The sequence below is a fragment of the Salvelinus fontinalis genome, chromosome 18 (assembly GCF_029448725.1).
Source record: "Salvelinus fontinalis isolate EN_2023a chromosome 18, ASM2944872v1, whole genome shotgun sequence".
Classification (NCBI taxonomy): domain Eukaryota; kingdom Metazoa; phylum Chordata; class Actinopteri; order Salmoniformes; family Salmonidae; genus Salvelinus; species Salvelinus fontinalis.
The window spans coordinates 60,098,870-60,108,101 of record NC_074682.1 but is presented as its reverse complement, the minus strand read 5'-3'; positions in this window follow the sequence as shown (position 1 = coordinate 60,108,101).

The following is a 9,232-nucleotide window of genomic DNA, read 5'->3' as shown; positions in this document are numbered from 1 at the left end:
TGTATTCTAGTCCTGGTTCATCCTATATAAGTACTGCTGTCTACTTCATACTGTATTCTAGTCCTGGTTCATCCTATATAACTACTGCTGTCCACTTCATACGTATAATACTGTATTCTAGTCCTGGTTCATCCTATATAACTACTGCTGTCCACTTCATACTGTATATAATGTATTCTAGTCCTGGTTCATCCTATATAACTACTGCTGTCCACTTCATACTGTATTCTAGTCCTGGTTCATCCTATATAACTACTGCTGTCCATTTCATATGTATAATACTGTATTCTAGTACTGGTTCATCCTATATAACTGTCACGTTCCTGACCTATTTCTGTTAGTTTGTTGTATGTGTTAGTTGGTCAGGACGTGAGTTTGGGTGGGCATTCTATGTTTTCTGTTTCTATGTTGGTTTAAGGGTTGCCTGGTATGGCTCTTAATTAGAGGCAGGTGTTTGGCGTTCCTCTAATTGAGAGTCATATTTAGGTAGGTTGTTTCACAGTGTTCGTTGTGGGTGGTTGTCTCCTGTGTCAGTGTTTGTCGCACCATACGAGACTGTTCGGTTTGTTTTTGTACATCGTCATTTTGTGTAGTCTATTTTCCCTGTTTGTGCGTTCTTCGTGTTTTATGTAAGTTCCATGTCCAGGTCTGTCTATTCCGTTTTGTTATTTTGTTAATCATTCAAGTGTATTTCGTTTCGTGTTTTTTCCGTCTTGTTTATTAAAATTATGTCGCTGCGCCTTGGTCGAATCACTACTCCTCCTCCTCGGATGAAGAGGAGGAGGATTACCGTTTTAATAACTACTGCTGTCCACTTCATACTGTATTCTAGTCCTGGTTCATCCTATATAACTACTGTTGTCCACTTCATATGTATAATACTGTATTCTAGTCCTGGTTCATCCTATATAACTACTGCTGTCCACTTCATACTGTATTCTAGTCCTGGTTCATCCTATATAACTACTGCTGTCCACTTCATATGTATAATACTGTATTCTAGTCCTGGTTCATCCTATATAACTACTGCTGTCCACTTCATACTGTATTCTAGTCCTGGTTCATCCTATATAACTACTGCTGTCCACTTCATACTGTATTCTAGTCCTGGTTCATCCTATATAACTACTGCTGTCCACTTCATACTGTATTCTAGTCCTGGTTCATCCTATATAACTACTGCTGTCCACTTCATACTGTATTCTAGTCCTGGTTCATCCTATATAACTACTGCTGTCCACTTCATACTGTATTCTAGTCCTGGTTCATCCTATATAACTACTGCCGTCCACTTCATACTGTATTCTAGTCCTGGTTCATCCTCTATAACTACTGCTGTCCACTTCATACTGAATTCTAGTCCTGGTTCATCCTCTATAACTACTGCTGTCCACTTCATACTGAATTCTAGTCCTGGTTCATCCTATATAACTACTGCTGTCCACTTCATATTGTATTCTAGTCCTGGTTCATCCTATATAACTACTGCTGTCCACTTCATACTGTATTCTAGTCCTGGTTCATCCTCTATAACTACTGCTGTCCACTTCATACTGTATTCTAGTCCTGGTTCATCCTCTATAACTACTGCTGTCCACTTCATATTGTATTCTAGTCCTGGTTCATCCTATATAACTACTGCTGTCCACTTCATACTGTATTCTAGTCCTGGTTCATCCTCTATAACTACTGCTGTCCACTTCATACTGTATTCTAGTCCTGGTTCATCCTTTATAACTACTGCCGTCCACACCTTTTCTATTCATATACTGTCTAGACTGTATATACACACCATCCTATATAACTACTGTCTATAGACATGCTAACCTCTCACCATTACAATAACAGGGGAGGTTAGCATTTTAGATCATACCCCCAAGACATGCTAACCTCTCACCATTACAATAACAGGGGAGGTTAGCATTTTATATCATACCCCCAAGACATGCTAACCTCTCACCATTACAATAACAGGGGAGGTTAGCATTTTATATCATATCCCCAAGACATGCTAACCTCTCACCATTACAATAACAGAGGAGGTTAGCATTTTATATCATACCCCCAAGACATGCTAAACTCTCACCATTACAATAACAGGGGAGGTTAGCATTTTATATCATATCCCCAAGACATGCTAACCTCTCACCATTACAATAACAGAGGAGGTTAGCATTTTATATCATACCCCCAAGACATGCTAAACTCTCACCATTACAATAACAGGGGAGGTTAGCATTTTATATCATATCCCCAAGACATGCTAACTTCTCACCATTACAATAACAGGGGAGGTTAGCATTTTATATCATACCCCCAAGACATGCTAACCTCTCACCATTACAATAACAGGGGAGGTTAGCATTTTAGATCATACCCCCAAGACATGCTAACCTCTCACCATTACAATAACAGGGGAGGTTAGCATTTTATATCATACCCCCAAGACATGCTAACCTCTCACCATTACAATAACAGGGGAGGTTAGCATTTTATATCATATCCCCAAGACATGCTAACCTCTCACCATTACAATAACAGAGGAGGTTAGCATTTTATATCATACCCCCAAGACATGCTAAACTCTCACCATTACAATAACAGGGGAGGTTAGCATTTTATATCATATCCCCAAGACATGCTAACCTCTCACCATTACAATAACAGAGGAGGTTAGCATTTTATATCATACCCCCAAGACATGCTAAACTCTCACCATTACAATAACAGGGGAGGTTAGCATTTTATATCATATCCCCAAGACATGCTAACTTCTCACCATTACAATAACAGGGGAGGTTAGCATTTTATATCATATCCCCAAGACATGCTAACCTCTCACCATTACAATAACAGAGGAGGTTAGCATTTTATATCATACCCCCAAGACATGCTAAACTCTCACCATTACAATAACAGGGGAGGTTAGCATTTTATATCATATCCCCAAGACATGCTAACTTCTCACCATTACAATAACAGGGGAGGTTAGCATTTTATATCATACCTCCAAGACATGCTAACCTCTCACCATTACAATAACAGGGGAGGTTAGCATTTTATATCATACCCCCAAGACATGCTAACCTCTCGCCATTACAATAACAGGGGAGGTTAGCATTTTATATCATACCCCCAAGACATGCTAAACTCTCACCATTACAATAACAGGGGAGGTTAGCATTTTATATCATATCCCCAAGACATGCTAACTTCTCACCATTACAATAACAGGGGAGGTTAGCATTTTATATCATACCTCCAAGACATGCTAACCTCTCACCATTACAATAACAGGGGAGGTTAGCATTTTATATCATACCCCCAAGACATGCTAACCTCTCGCCATTACAATAACAGGGGAGGTTAGCATTTTATATCATACCTCCAAGACATGCTAACCTCTCACCATTACAATAACAGGGGAGGTTAGCATTTTTGGTAGGGTATGATATTTCAGTGTCTAACTTTCTCACTCGTCATTATACACGCTTCATTCAGGATTATCCTAAATCATGGTAGCATCCACATTAATATATTTAGATAGTATTTATATTCATATTTACAATAATAAGTGACTTCCCAAATGACACTATGTTATTTACCATTAATTTCTATTGGGCACTGTATAATCTGAAACACAACCCAAAACAAACAGCAAATGCAGCCGACGAGTGTGTAGAGTCACAAGAGAGTCTTTAATCAGTAGGTGCTATGTACTTTAAAACCGCAAGTGAATTTGCCCCAATACTTTTGGTCACTTAAAATGTATGAACAAAAAGTGCTGTAATTTCTACACGGTTCCGCTGATGTGGATTTAAAATACCCTCAAATTAAAGCTGATTGGTCTGCACTGTGACCTCATCGTCATTATACCATTTCAAATCTAAAGTACACAACCAAAACATCAACATTTTCACTGTCCCAGTACAGCAGTACAGGCCTGGCGGAGCATCACCAGGGAAGATACCCAGCGTCTGGTGATGTTACAGGCCTGGCGGAGCATCACCAGGGAAGATACCCAGCGTCTGGTGATGTTACAGGCCTGGCGGAGCGTCACCAGGGAAGATACCCGGCGTCTGGTGATGTTACAGGCCTGGCGGAGCATCACCAGGGAAGATACCCGGCGTCTGGTGATGTTACAGGCCTGGCGGAGCATCACCGGGGAAGATACCCAGCGTCTGGTGATGTTACAGGCCTGGCGGAGCATCACCGGGGAAGATACCCAGCGTCTGGTGATGTTACAGGCCTGGCAGAGTATCACCAGGGAAGATACCCAGCATCTGGTGATGTTACGGGCCTGGCGGAGCATCACCAGGGAAGATACCCAGCGTCTGGTGATGTTACAGGCCTGGCAGAGTATCACCAGGGAAGATACCCAGCATCTGGTGATGTTACAGGCCTGGCGGAGCATCACCAGGGAAGATACCCAGCGTCTGGTGATGTCGATGCATCGCAGACTTCAAGCAGTCATTGCATGCAAAGGATATGCGACCAAATATTAACAATGGTTACTTTATTCTACATTATGTTAAACTGTCCAATGTTTTTTGATGCCCGAAAATGGGGGGGACTATGTACAAAAGCTTTTATAATTCCTAAACGGTTCATCCGATATGTATGAAAATACCCTCAAATTAAAGCTGACAGTCTGCACTTCACCCTCAATGTCATTGTATCTGTAACGGTTCTCCTCTTCCTCTTCATCCGAAGAGGAGGAGCATGGATTGAACCAAGACGCAGCGTGATATTTAGACATTTTTTAATTAAACAAGACGGAAAAAACACGAAACGAAAACACTTGAACAATTAACAAAATAACAAAACGAATGAAGACAAACCTGAACATACGAACTTACATAAAACACGAAGAACGCACAACAGGAAAAATGACTACATAAAACGAAGAACGAACGAAACAGTCCCGTATGGTGCAACAAACACTGACACAGGAGACAAACACCCACAACAAACAATGTGAAACAACCTACCTTAATATGACTCTCAATTAGAGGAAACGCCAAACACCTGCCTCTAATTGAGAGCCATACCAGGCAACCCTTAAACAAACATAGAAACAGAAAACATAGACTGCCCACCCAAACTCACGTCCTGACCAACTAACACATAAAAACTAACAGAAATAGGTCAGGAACGTGACAGTATCCTTTAAAACTCAAAGTGCTTGAGTGCAGAACCAAAATAACAAAAAAATGGTAACTGTCCGATAAATTATGGTGCTCACTGTATATATATCATACCAATCAAAAGTTTGGACACGCCTACTCATTCAAGGGATTCTCTTTATTTTTACTATTATTAGACAATGTAGAAAATATAAAAACCCTTGAATGAGTCGATGTGTCCAAATATTTGACTAGTATTGTATATATTCCGCACTCTGACATTGCTCGTTCTGATATTTCTAGATTTTTTTCTTAATACATTTTTGGGGGATTTACGTGTATTGTTAGATATTACTGGAGCTAGAAACACAAGCATTTCGCTGCGCCTGCAATAACATCTGCAAAATATGTGTACGTGTCCAGTGAAAAGGCTTAACAATCACCAACTACAGTTTTAACACAGCAGCTGTTGTGGAACACAGTGAACCTGACTCCCTCAGCCAGCTCTCTGCCGCTGTGGAACACAGTGATCCTGATTCCCTCAGCCAGCTCTCTGCCGCTGTGGAACACAGTGATCCTGATTCCCTCAGCCAGCTCTCTGCCGCTGTGTAACACAGTGATCCTGATTCCCTCAGCCAGCTCTCTGCCGCTGTAGAACACAGTGATCCTGAATCCCTCAGCCAGCTCTCTGCCGCTGTAGAACACAGTGATCCTGATTCCCTCAGCCAGCTCTCTGCCGCTGTGGAACACAGTGATCCCGATTCCCTCAGCCAGCTCTCTGCCGCTGTGGAACACAGTGATCCTGATTCCCTCAGCCAGCTCTCTGCCGCTGTAGAACACAGTGATCCTGACTCCCTCAGCCAGCTCTCTGCCGCTGTAGAACACAGTGATCCTGACTCCCTCAGCCAGCTCTCTGCCGCTGTGGAACACAGTGATCCTGATTCCCTCAGCCAGCTCTCTGCCGCTGTAGAACACAGTGATCCTGATTCCCTCAGCCAGCTCTCTGCCGCTGTGGAACACAGTGATCCCGATTCCCTCAGCCAGCTCTCTGCCGCTGTGGAACACAGTGATCCTGATTCCCTCAGCCAGCTCTCTGCCGCTGTAGAACACAGTGATCCTGACTCCCTCAGCCAGCTCTCTGCCGCTGTAGAACACAGTGATCCTGACTCCCTCAGCCAGCTCTCTGCCGCTGTGGAACACAGTGATCCTGATTCCCTCAGCCAGCTCTCTGCCGCTGTAGAACACAGTGATCCTGACTCCCTCAGCCAGCTCTCTGCCGCTGTGGAACACAGTGATCCTGAATCCCTCAGCCAGCTCTCTGCCGCTGTAGAACACAGTGATCCTGACTCCCTCAGCCAGCTCTCTGCCGCTGTGGAACACAGTGATCCTGATTCCCTCAGCCAGCTCTCTGCCGCTGTGGAACACAGTGATCCTGATTCCCTCAGCCAACTTTACGTTACACTACGCCGCTGGTAGAACTAGGGTGATGTTCACAGCCTATGCAGTAATATGTATCTGAAATGGCACCCTTTTCCCTATATATAGGGCACTATTTCAGACACAGACATGACGTTAATGAATGGCTCAAGCTGCTCCCAGGGCCACAGAACACCGCTGGAAGAGTAGACAGAGTGACCCAGACTAGCCATGTAGTCACTCTGTCTACTCTGGCTTAGCTAAGCAGGTGGATGAGCTAATGATGTGTGATTACTGTTAAAGGACAGTCAGTTTGTCATCAGGGCCTGAGGTGAGACAGACAGTGACGTTGTTATCTCGTGGTGAGTGAGTCAGGGAAGGATGAGTCTAGACAGACAAAGAGAAGACGAGAGAGAGGGACTGATCTCCTGGAGGGACACAGAACAGAGGTGTCATGCACTGAATAGTCTTTGATGTGGGCGCAAATGGCCATGTTCATTGAGACATGGAGAGAGACACAGAAAAACAAGAGGGAGAGAGACAAAGAAAAGAGAGACAAAGAAAAGAGAGACAAAGAAAAGAGAGACAGGAAGCAAGAGAGACAGGAAGCAAGAGACACAGGAAGAAAGAGAGACACGGAAAGGAAGAGAGACACGGAAAGGAAGAGAGACACAGAAAGAAAGAGAGACACAGAAAGAAAAGAGACAGAAAAGAGAGAGAGAGACACAGAAAGAAAAGAGAGGGAGACAGACAGACTAAGGGGGAGGCAGACAGACAGACAGACAGAGAGACAGACAGACATACAGACAGACAGAGAGACAGACAGACAGACAGACAGACAGACGGACAGACCGAGGGGGAGGGAGACAGACAGACTGACTGACTGAGGGGGAGGGAGGGAGACAGACAGACTGACTGAGGGGGAGGGAGGGAGACAGACAGACTGACTGAGGGGGAGGGAGGGAGACAGACAGACAGACTGAGGGGGAGGGAGGGAGACAGACAGACAGACTGAGGGGGAGGGAGGGAGACAGACAGACAGACTGAGGGGGAGGGAGGGAGACAGACAGACTGAGGGGGAGGGAGGGAGACAGACAGACAGACTGATGGGGAGGGAGGGAGACAGACAGACAGACTGAGGGGGAGGGAGACAGACAGACAGACAGACAGACAGACAGACAGATAGATAGAGGGTCGGCCATGTAGAGGAGACCCAGAGAAGAACAGGTTTGGGTCATAGTGACCACATCGTGTAGAGGAGACCCAGAGAAGAACAGGTTTGGGTCATAGTGACCACATCGTGTAGAGGAGACCCAGAGAAGAACAGGTTTGGGTCATAGTGACCACATCGTGTAGAGGAGACCCAGAGAAGAACAGGTTTGGGTCATAGTGACCACATCGTGTAGAGGAGACCCAGAGAAGAACAGGTTTGGGTCATAGTGACCACATCGTGTAGAGGAGACCCAGAGAAGAACAGGTTTGGGTCATAGTGACCACATCGTGTAGAGGAGACCCAGAGAAGAACAGGTTTGGGTCATAGTGACCACATCGTGTAGAGGAGACCCAGAGAAGAACAGGTTTGGGTCATAGTGACCACATCATGTAGAGGAGACCCAGAGAAGAACAGGTTTGGGTCATAGTGACCACATCGTGTAGAGGAGACCCAGAGAAGAACAGGTTTGGGTCATAGTGACCACATCATGTAGAGGAGACCCAGAGAAGAACAGGTTTGGGTCATAGTGACCACATCATGTAGAGGAGACCCAGAGAAGAACAGGTTTGGGTCATAGTGACCACATCGTGTAGAGGAGACCCAGAGAAGAACAGGTTTGGGTCATAGTGACCAAATCATTCTGGTGGGTTCTCTTTACATCTCAGGGAGCCAAACTATACGTCACTGGACTGAGAACAAAGACGAGTATACAGGGACATGAAAATGTACATTGACACACACTCACACACCAGGAATGTTTGTTGGGAAGAATTGGATGGTGTTACACACACACACACAGAAGCTTTGATTGGTAAAGTTAAGCCTGGGGGATGAAATATTTCTTTATCTCTATAAACTCTTCAACGATCGACATAAATCTGTCAGAAAGCCATGACATCGCAACATAAATGTAGGTTTGTGAAACAGAGCTGAACTCAACAGCTGTCACCAGCTCGGCTGCAGGCGTGGCAATGTGTCTCTGCAAGAAGTTGTGATGCAATGTAGAACCACCCTGTGTGTGTGTGTGTGTGTGTGTGTGTGTGTGTGTGTGTGTGTGTGTGTGGACCCACCGTGTGTGTGTGTGTGTGTGTGCGTGTGTGTGTGTGGACCCACCGTGTTTGTGTGTGTGTGTGTGTGTGTGTGTGTGTGTGTGTGTGTGTGTGTGTGTGTGTGTGTGTGTGTGTGTGTGTGTGTGTGTGTCGACCCACCCTGTGAATCACCAGAGATCACACATTGATCTGTTACACCGGAAACCACCACAGAATCTAAAATAATCAAAACTGTAGTTGACATAGAGACACATCAACACTATGAGGACTGGGGGAATGTGGTCGGTTGATGTGAGGTCAGGACTTGTCCGATAAGGTGTGGTCCTGTCCAGTCAGTGTCATTGATTGAGGACCGCTATGTAGTTGAATGTGATTGATTTTATTAAATATGTTTTATTTTGTTTTATTAATCTGTTTTCACTGCTCTC